This window comes from Melanotaenia boesemani, chromosome 6 (genome assembly GCF_017639745.1).
Source record: "Melanotaenia boesemani isolate fMelBoe1 chromosome 6, fMelBoe1.pri, whole genome shotgun sequence".
NCBI classification, from domain to species: Eukaryota; Metazoa; Chordata; class Actinopteri; order Atheriniformes; family Melanotaeniidae; genus Melanotaenia; species Melanotaenia boesemani.
In genome coordinates, this window is record NC_055687.1 from 13486804 (window position 1) to 13498300 (window position 11497).

The following is an 11497-nucleotide window of genomic DNA, read 5'->3' on the forward strand; positions in this document are numbered from 1 at the left end:
GAATCACATGGAAAAACATCAAACTCCAACTTATCAGAAGCTTGCTCTGAGGGGTGCTCCTTTACTGCAGTACAGTCAGCATCGTCACTAGAGCGTGACAGCTTAATCTGATACAATTGAAAAATGTGCTCTCATTTGACTTTTATCTGGCAATATTTGGGTGCTATTTTATGGATGATAATGAAGAGTGCAGGCAGGCATCATATGTAAACAATCCTGTGTGTGTTAAAGAACTCAGATATGCAGCAGTTTCCATATATGTGCATGTTCTGATGGGTGGATGGGTGCCAGCAAAAACATTTTTTATTTATATAGAAAGTTTTCCATAGCTTTTAATGTGTTAGCTAACACTGAACCTTCTAGCAGAGACAGTAAAGACTTATTTAAATGAGACTGGTGAAGGTGACACGGCTGAATGAGTCAGTGTGAATGAGTCATTGTGACAGATCATTTTTCATCCACCTGTGAAAAGTTGACTTCTCTGTAGCTGGAGAGGCAATAAAATGCGTCTTGTGGTGAAACAATGTTTAATAATAAACACTTTTTCTCATTCACAGCTCTGTGACAGTCGTCATGTTCTGTCCACAAATGTTATCATTTTTTATGTCACAAAATTAAACATGTCCACATGGATTGTGGCAACAGCTATTGGTGACACCCAGTGCAAAGGTCCCTCTAGTCCACTGTAGTGCTTAAAGGTTTTTAAGGCATTTGTCAGAGGTGGAGATGTGCATTCTCATCTCTACAAAAGTATCATAAACAAGCTGTTTTCTTTTTGACCAAAAGTGACTCATTGCGGTCTTCCAAAAACATTCCTCTGTTGCCATCCACTTCCTCAGAGCTGTCTGAAGAGCTGGTTAAAAGCAACTGAATCCTACTTTCATATTTTTTCAATCAACTACATGAATTTCTTTTTGGGGGAGTTTTTACTCTCAAAACAGAGTTTGTTTCCCACAGGAAAAGTTTCATTTCAACTTGCACTGCTATGTTGTAGAGTAAGCTGATGGAGACCAGCAGTGGGCATCTGCCTTTAGTTATAAGACCAATGATTCTACTGATTTCACTCCAAGCTCCAAGGAGGGCTGTTACTTTAAGCACTGTGTTGTTTAGTATTCAAACCAGAGGGGGGTTTTCAAGTCATTTTTTTTTTAACTGAATGTAGGAAATGACAGTAAGATGAAATTCTATCTTTTTCATTACTGCCTAAACGTAACAGAATATTTTAAGATTAAACTAGAAATAATGCACAGTTGAGACACATATAAAGCATGGACATGCACATAAACTGGGACTTAACTTGACAAATTATCTACTATGTAGCAAATTATGTGAAAGTTTGTAAACTGTATTACTGTGTCCATAAAGTTTACACAAAGAAGATCAACCAGGCTGTTGAATGTAGCTCTCTTTCACAGGTCAAAAACTCTCACTCCAATTTTCTTCATATACACTCAAAAGGCCATAACATGTAGGGGATGCAATTTTCACAGTAACTTACATTTTTTTTATAAGCTTGAGATCTATTTAATTTGAGTCAGGTGTGCTGGAGCAACAAAACATCTAAAACCTATCCTTGAGGACCAACATTGGACATCCCTTTCTTAGAGTCTTGCTCTAAGCTTTAAAGGTACAGCGTGTAAGGATTAGTGGCCTCTAGTGGTAAAGATGGGCATAGAAATGACTTCAAATGCCAAGCACAGTTGTGAATGGACGGTGGCCATAAGTGGCCAAAATTCTCTCAGACATAAACATGTTTACATCTGCAAATGGCTCAAGTGGCGTCAGGTGCAGTGATGACTGCACTACAAGTAACTATTTCAAAATTATGTAAATATGTACAGTCGTCTTCTACATAACTTTTAAAAGGTCTTACTTATCTCAAGCAATGCTTTAACACCTATCAAACAAAGCTGGTACTGTAGTTTTAAAGCTCTGAGGGCTCTAACTTCATACACAAAGTTGTTTGTCCATTCAGACACACCATAGTGAAAATGGTGGCATAAATATGGCAATTGCCATGTACGTGGAACCATGGCAACTAGACATGAATGGCTCAAATGATTATTTTAGGAAAGTGATTAGATACCAACACAAAGATATTTTTTAAAAATATATTTAAATTTTCTGTCACGCTTTATTTTGTTACACGATGCACCTTTAAGGCTCTTCAGTACTTTTAGGACATAAAATACTGTATATAACTCACCCATTGTTGATATGAAGTTTCAGCTAAGGAGATTGTTTTGAAAAAGAAAAAAAAAAAAAACACACACACACACACACACAAAAAAAAAACAAAACAAACAAAAAAAAAAGCCCCAATAATGGCATTGGCCACATTCACATGAAAGTTTTAATTCCCCCTTAATTCAGAGTTAAAATTAATTCTTCTTCAAAATGACCTTGTAAACACCTAATTCCAAATGAAAATGGCCATTCTGAATTAAACTTAAATCCGAAGTAAGTGGCTGGCTTACTCAGATGTTAAATCCATATTGAATAATTCCTCGACCATGTATACATTCATTCCGCTTTAAATTAATTCTGGTTGTTCTGTGCATGCTCGTTCCCTTGTGATGTGATTACGGTACGATACTCTATCTCCCTTCTCCTCAGCTGACAAAAGTGAAGTGGTATGCCAGTGGTAGTTTTAAAGCTGCTGCTTTAAAACTATAATCAAAATCAGAACAAAAAGATTACAGACGTGGACAAAATTGTTGGTACCCTTTGGTTAAAGGAAAGAAAAAGTTCACTGAAATAACTTGAATCTGACAAAAGTAATAATAAATAAAAATTCTATGAAATTTAACCAATGAAAGTCTGACATTGTTTTTCAACCATGCTTCAACAGAATTATTTAAAAAAAAATAAACTCATGAAACAGGTCTGGACAAAAATTATGGTACCTCTAGAAAAATAATGTGACCAAAGAGACATATTAATCCAAGGCTAATTAGCATGACAGGTGTCTACAAGCTTGTCATCAGTCAGTGGGCCTATATATAGGCTACAGGTAGTAGCCTATATAGTAGCAGGTAGTGCTGTTTGGTGACATGGTGTGTACCACACTCAACATGGACCAGAGGAAGCAAAGGAAAGAGTTGTCTCAGAAGATTAAAAAGAAAATTATAGACAAGCATGTTAAAGGTAAAGGCTATAAGACCATCTCCAAGCAGCCTGATGTTCCTGTGACTACAGTTGTAGCCTACATATTATTCAGAAATTTAAGATCCATGGGACTGTAGCCAACCTCCCTGGACGTGACCACAGGAGGAAAATTGATGACAAATCAATGAGATGGATAATAGAAGTGGTAACAAAAGAGCCCAGAAAAACTTCTAAAGAGATTAAAGATGAACTTCAAGCTCAAGGAACATCAGTGTCAGATTGCAGGCCCTGTGCATCTGGCACAGGGTGTCTTGAATCTGTGCAGGTACAATAAAATCTCAAGACTATCAAGGGATTCTAGATAGAAATGCGCTGGCCAGTGTCAGAAAGCTTGGTCTCAGTCGCAGGTCATCGGTCTTGCGACAGGACAATGACCCAAAACAAAGCTAAAAACACCCAAGAATGGCAATGAGGTAAACATTGGACTATTCTAAAGTGGCCTTCTATGAGCCCTGACCTAAATCCTATTGAGCATCTTTGGGAGGAGCTGAAACATGTCGTCTAGAAAAGGCTCCTTTCAAACCTGAGACAACTGGAGCAGTTTGTTTATGAGGAGTGGGCCAAAATACCTGCTGAGAGGTGCAGAAGTCTCATTGACAGTTACAGGAATCGTTTGATTGCAGTGATTGCCTCAAAAGGTTGTGCAACAAAATATTAAGTTAAGTGTACCATCAATTTTGTCCAGGCCTATTTCATGAGTTTATTTTTTTAATAATTCTGCTGAAGCATTGTTGAAAAGCAATGTCTGACTTTCATTGGTTAAATTTAATAGAATTTTTATTTATTATTACTTTTGTCAGATTCAAGTTATTTCTGTGACCATTGTGAGTTTTTCTTTCATTAACCGAAGGGCACCAACAACTTTGTCCATGTCTGTATGTGGTTTTTCATGTTTTAGACATAACGAAAAGAAGCAGGAAGTAGTTTGTTTTCTTCTGGTAGACGTAAATATGTCACGTCTGCCCCCTTTCCAATCAGAACCCTTCCCAACCCCCAGATCTGAAGCGGAATTGAGTAAAGGTGTTTTCGATGTAAATCTCAATTCGGAATTACTATTTCCATGTAAATGCAAAGGAAAATACTTTATTCCGAATTATGCAGTTCTGAATAATTAATTTCAGATTAAACAAACAAACAAAAAAAAAACACCATGTAACTGTGGCCATTGAAAAAAGAGCAACCAGTGAGTACAACTTCCATATTTATATATTTCACAGATGTGAATGCAATATTTTTACTCTTGTCACCTTTTAATAGTATAATTAAAATATTTTACTCTGATATTTAAAGCTCTATTTTAACTTTGTTGTAGAACAAGCCCATTTTAAATGATTCAATCTCCAATGTTTTTATTATGCTTAGTTCTAAAAAAAAACTGGGAAGTCTTGAAACAATTATCTCAGATGTTGAGCTAGCAAATCTACATTTTATGATGAGTCTTCCAACACTGACTGTCTCCTGCTCATGCTCTTGTGTTACCAGTGACTTACTGGAATGTTAACTGTAAGGGAAACCGCTGACAGCCTGTAATTCTGACTGACAGCTTAAGAAGATGGGACACTGTTGGTTGAGTGGAATTGCACAGGCGCTAATTTTATCCCTAAAAGACAGCAAAGAGAAGGTACAGAGCAGGGTGGTGGGATTACACCTTTGTTAGCATCTTTGTAACTGCAAGGGCAAGGCAAGGCAGCTTATTTGTATAGCACATTTAATGTACAGGACAATTCAAAGTGCTTTACATAAAGCATTAAAATAAATATAGAAAAAGAATAAAAATAAAAGGTGTGCTAGCATGAGAGTGAAAGCAAGTCTTTTATTTTTATCATCTGATATAGAAACAGTCCTGTTGACTGTGGCAAGGGAGAGGTTAGCTTGTATTATCTTTTATTGAAGTAACAATATGATTTATTTGCCTCGATGGGCCTGCGCCAAGCTACAGATGGCTGAATTGGAGAGTGGCAGCCCCAGCTGCTCTCTTTCACACAGGCCATCCTCGGGGCATGTCGCTGCCCTCAGGGATGCCTCCTATGGGTTTTGAGAAAGTACAAGTGGAAAGAAGCTTAAGTGTTTTTCCTTGTGCGCTACAAATACCCAGGTGCATTTCACATCCACAAACAAATGCATCCCACATGTACAGGTACGATTCATAGCTTAGCTGAAGAGTTGTGCAGTAACAGCTTAAGTTTATTTTAAATTCAATCTCTTTTTTGTCTTTGAAAAAGTAAATCAAGCAATTAAAGATAAGTCTGGTGCAAAACTAGTTCCCTTCATGCTTTGAGAAGAGCGTTTCCTACTTTAGCCTGATCACTTGTATCTATGTTTAATTTGATCATCTGATACTGAGAGTGTGAGGCATTACTGATAGTGTGATGTGTTGCTAAATGTCTTACCACGCAACAACATGGATAGAAAATGCTTTATATACTCTCAGATTTGCCATGTTGTTGCCATAGTCACCTATCACATGTATCTAGAGCCAATAAGATGCTATTATCCCAGTCAGGCTCTGCTTTTCCTCAGTGGGCTGATGTAATATTAAACATACAAACCTGTAAAGCAACAGAGGGTGTTAAAGAATGTATTTCCTAAGTCTTTGAAGTACAATGAGAGATGCACCAAGAGGTATTATGTGACCTTAAACCTCTCCTGATTTCACTTTCTGGCGACTTATTAGCCAGCACTGGTTATTAGTGTGGCCTTACGACCTGCTGCTCATCCCTTCAGAGTTGAGTTACAAATGAAGTTGTAATAATCTGAATCGCATAGAGAGAAAATGGCACTACCAGTCAGTCATCTTGCTCCAATGCTACTTGGCACTTCATGTTGGTCATATATTTGGCTTTCATTTTTAGAACAAAATTTTTCCAAATCCCCCCGGTACTGATTCATCAAAACCGCATACATGGAACCCTTGAGCCCCTGACCAACAATCTCCCTTGTGACGCAGAAAGCTCTTAGCTGTAACTGAACAGACTCAGCTGTGGGGGTGCATGTGCCAGCGACATGCACAGAGGGAGTTCCTCTCTTAGACACTGCTGCGCTGCATCATATGGGTATTAATTTAGGTCTGGGCAACAGGCTTGAATATCTAAGAGATTAGAAACCAAACTTAGAGGGAAAAATACCAGATGGTGAAAGTTTTTTTTTTTCTTCTTTTTTATTGTACTGTCTGATGGTGAAGACAAAAGAAATAATAAAGTAAACCAAAAATTCAGGAACCAGTGTCATAACTTTTGACTGGTACTGTATGTGTTAGTGTTAGAGAATAAATGACGATGTCACAAAGAACAATTGAAAAAGTTTCACGCTCACCTCAAAAACAAACACTTTCAGGGTCAACATGAGTATCCCTCTGCAATGAATGGAATTAGCTCCAAACCTTTATCAAAGCATAGGACAAAACATGAACAATATCTCTGCAAAGGACAACTCTGACAAAATGAAGCAGAACAAAATCAGAGCAGAGCCATTTTGGCACAGTTTGGCACCATCTGTTCTCAAAGTAAAAAGTTTTAAGAGGTTAAACTAGTGCTTATGTTAAGCATTTTAGCATGCAAGACAAAAACAATGTGCAAAACTCAAGCTGGAAGTTAGTTTATGTACTCGACATGTGCTTCTAATGCAAAAGACATCTTTAAAGCACACTGCCCTTATTGTTCTGAGGCATTTTTATCTTGTACTCTTGTTATGAGAGATCCAGCAGCCTAATTTGCCATGACTTAGTAAAATAAAGTATAAGTTTAATCCACAGCTTGAGCTCTGAGTAAAACTGAACTGTATTTAATTGGTTTAGTGTCTTTTGTGTTTTAAAATGGTAGAAAATAAATAATTTATTATTCTACACTGCTCAATTTTAAAACCGACCTTAAAACTCTGCATTCCGGACTTGTTTGATGGCACAGTGACATCTATTATGGGCATTTCAGAAGCTGTCGTTGCCCAGCAGCGTCCCGAGGCTGAGAAACCAAACTATACAACTTTTTCTTCCTTCAAGCTGCGTGACGTTGCAGCTGAGTTTTGTTTTACGCGCCGATTCACACGCTAGCAAACATATAAACACATCAGCCATTTTGAACATGCACAGTGGCTGACTCAGTAAAGAAACGAAAGACGACATTATCAGAGGAAGAGAGACAGAACAAGAGATAAGACAAAGAGTCAAGGTCTAAAAGGACTGGTAGGATGCAAGATGGATGATGAATTAGCTTTTAAAAGGAGGCAAGTCACAGAGAAAATCTGCTAAATTTCTGTGGTGCGTCTTCAAAGCCCATTGTATACTGCTCAAAAAAAAAAAACCACTGGTACCTGCTAACTCATTTGAATGCAGTGGCAAGTGTTTAAGCAACCTTCATCCCTCCATCTAATGAATAGTCAAGTATTTATTGGCTACACCTTCAATCAGCATTCATGGTAACATAACATCTGGGTGTGCATGCTATTTTTCATAGAGGCTTCTGTGCTGAGGTCTACAGGAGTGGGCACAGCTCACTTTTTCCGATGGAGGCTCTTTCCCACATGCAGGCTCTGAAACTAACAGGAAGAACTGATGAATTTTACCTTAGTGAAAAACAGCATCTCCCTCAGAGACCGACTGTATGGAACTAATGCCCAACGTCCTTGTTTTGATATAATTTATGAGTACACAGAGGGAAAGAAAAACTAAAAAGATTTCATTGGCTTCGTTACACCTGCTAAAAACAAAATACACATGCACAAAAACAAATCATGTTTAAATATGCACCTTGTGGTACAAACCACAGGGACCTCATCATCCATATGAATGTTTTTTTTTTTGTTGTTTAGTTTTTTTTGTGGACAATTGCAACTTTTCAACACGATGGAAGAATAAAATGACTGACAAATTTGTCAATATTAAGGGACACTGACCTTATTATTTGGTTACGGCTGTAAATCTCTAAAAACATTTTTATGACTTTTTGGCTGTGTACATTTGTTTAGTAATCACACCAGGCTTTTGCTCATAATCAAAGCTCTCATTAAACCTCCTGAGCTAGCAGATCCGTCTTGGGTTCCCTCCTTTCTCATCTATTGCTGACACAGAGTCTGATGGGTACAGTTGAGATTCAAGCCTCACAGAAACATCAAGAAGGTGATAATAGGTGCTGGACAGGGGTCATGGAGCCCTCAGGGGGCACAGGCAGCTGTCATGCCTGCGTGTTCAGCTTCTCAGGCTCAGTTAGGTCTGCTGTGCTGACAACAAAGAGGACAAGAGGGTATTCCATCTTATGTTGAAAAGGTGTCAGATAACCTGACATTTATGGTTACAGTAAAGGACAGTGCAGGTGTTGGCAGCATAGCTAGTGTCTTTTCACTTTAGAGCCAAATGTGATCATTTATAGAGTGGGAAAGCTTGACATTAAAGGATGTACCAAAATTAACTGGACGTTAAATCCCAAAATATAATGATCGTAAACACTTCTTGTAATTGACAGTGATAGTACTGCTGAAGGATTTACAGCTGTTGAAAAACCGCCTTATATTCCATGAACTTCTTTCCAGGAGTGACATTTCATAACTTCATTTGGGTTGCCAACAGAGGATCAGTTTTGCCTGAAAGAAATTACGTCACAATTGTTGTACTAGCATTTTAACTGGTTGTGCTAAATCTAACATCATTTTTATGTTACGGTAACTGAGTGTCCTTCCTTCAATGTTTTCATGTCCTACAATTTTCATTTTTACTCCATATCAGAGACAACTTTAACTTTTTTGTGTTTGTGTTACTGTTCAAGCAACACTCAATTGGCTTTAACCTTGTAGTGGTTAACACTTTTGAGCGTCATAGTAAAGCATTTTAAACAAGTTTAAAGAATTTATGTAACCATTTACCACTAGTGATTAAGCTTTATGTTTGAGCCCCAATAAGGAGGTGAGGAAGCCATCAAAAATGGCTCGAGCAGCCATTAGAATGGAAAATGTTGTTAGCACCTTATAGCATCTATTTTGTTTTGTTTGCTTGTAAAAGGTGACCAAGTTATTCACTTTCTTTTTTGACACTAGACAGAGAACGGCTTTCAAATTTGTAATGCCAGCTTGCCCTGTAAATAGGCAAGTCAGAGGTTTGAGGGACAAAATATTTTAATCTAAATCTTTAAAAGTGCCAATTTAATGCAGAAATACCACCTTTAAAAAGGATAGTATGCAAGTTTATGACCATAAAACTCCATAATTGTGACTTGTTTTGATTGGGAAGTGACATTATGTACATTATTGGATAAGTCATTGGCCTGCAGCATCCTGGAGCTGAGAAACCAAACCTCACAACATTTTTTCTTTTTTCCCCCCAGGCTGGGGCATCATGTTTCAGCTTTGTTTCGCTTTACAAATTCCTGTCACACACCAACACACAACACATTGGCTGTTTTGAGCTTGCACCATAAACTGATTCATCAAAGAAACACAAAAGAACATTAATGGAGGAATCGAAACATCAGTCAACATCAGACTGACTAACTGGTTGGAGAGAACTCAGAGAAGAGATGGGATTCAAGATGGATGCTAAATTAGCCCTTGTAAGGAAGCATTAAAATGCACATAACTGCCAAAGTTCAGTTCCATGGCTTTAAGAGGCAATATTATGGGGGCCATTTCATTTCATGATGAACAAACACTGGAGCATTTCAATTTCAAGGACATTTTGCGGATATTTTCATTATTTTTTTTTACTTTTATGTTTTAAGTACACTTACATTGCACTCATAACTTTACCTCAACACAGAATAGTTCTTCTCCCACTGTCAAAAGACTGAATATACCCATTATGCAATTTGCTTTTAACTTCCAAAAAAAACACAAAGTATTATATTCTTTTAATGACAAAAAAGTGAGATCTCAGTGGACCTTGCAAAGCAATAAAAATGCCCTGTGATTAAGAATCCACTCTTTGTGGTGGGAGGGAGAGGGTAAGAATTGCCAGTGTTGCAAACTGCAGAAACAGAAATACCACTGAGTTTGGAATTAATGCATGACTTGACACAGGCTCATCCTGCTGAGTCATATTGATATCCGACCAAGTCCTTTCACAGACTTTTTAAAGAGTATGGGGTGGGAACCAATTGGCAATTTGAATATTGTGCTTTTGTAAAAGACAGTTTTACAAATTTTTTTTTCAACTTTACAACAACTGAAGCTTTATTTTTTGGACATTATGTCCTGAAATTGCTACCACAGCCTCAAAGATTAATTTCATACTGAATCTGTCCACAGCGGCATTATTAAGAGGAGTCTAGCACCGCTAAAAAAGTAACCATAACCATGTGGGTGATATCAAGTTACAAAAGGTCTGGCAAAAAAATGACCTAAGAAACATGCTTTTTTAAATTGTTATTTTTTATTTTGCCAATGCATTTTTATACACCTAAAACTAATTAAAAAATGGAAATGATGGTCATCTATCTCTTTACAAAGGTTAAGATTTGCCCTCTTTCAACTAAACATACTTCTGCACCATCTTTACAAAGGCTTCAGCAACACATGGCTTATGATCTTCCACCGCCTGTCTTCCCCGAGGGGAATCTAAGTGCACTTATTAGAGATGGTGTGTTCAAGCATGTCAGAAAGGATATGGACAGCTCCAACAGGTGGGGAGGATATAATGTAGGGGCAGCCTGAACTCTTTTATCCAGGCACAGAGGGAAGAAGTGGTGTCAGAGGGATTGCCCAAAATAGCCCAGCTGGTGTCTGGACAACAGCAATAAGATGGAGAGCTGATATGAAAGATGGATAGGAAGAGGCCATAAGGCATATTGCAAATCAGGGCCATTGCAGATCTGAGTTTCAGAAAATACAAGGTCACACTAGACATGGGGATAATTGTTAAAACTTTGGATTCAGTTTTAGGCAAAAGTTAGCTAAATTCTCCCAGTATGTTCCTGTAAATACCCTCTATCCATAAAGTGTAAACTTTTCACTACAAACCACGACAACTGGAAAATGGTGCAAAGGGAAAGGCCATTTGTTTGGGGAGTATGACTTCCTAAAAAACATCTCAGGACATCCGATACTGTCGTCTTATCTAAGCCTGTAGCGAGATAAGCTCAAAACATGCTCTGGCATTGGTGTTTTGATGCTTTGGCTGCAACAACATTAGATACCAAGAACAAATTCTTTTAAACCTTTTTTGGAATGTTTGCTACTGAACAAACAGGTCCAACAGGGATGTTTGTTTCACCACTTTGGTTTCTATTCCTCTTTCACTTACAGCTTATTTTTCATTTTACTCACTGGAGTTGATCACTTTGAACATCATTACCACCTGGCTATTGATAAATAGACTATACTATACTTACTATAGTAAACTGGGTAATAA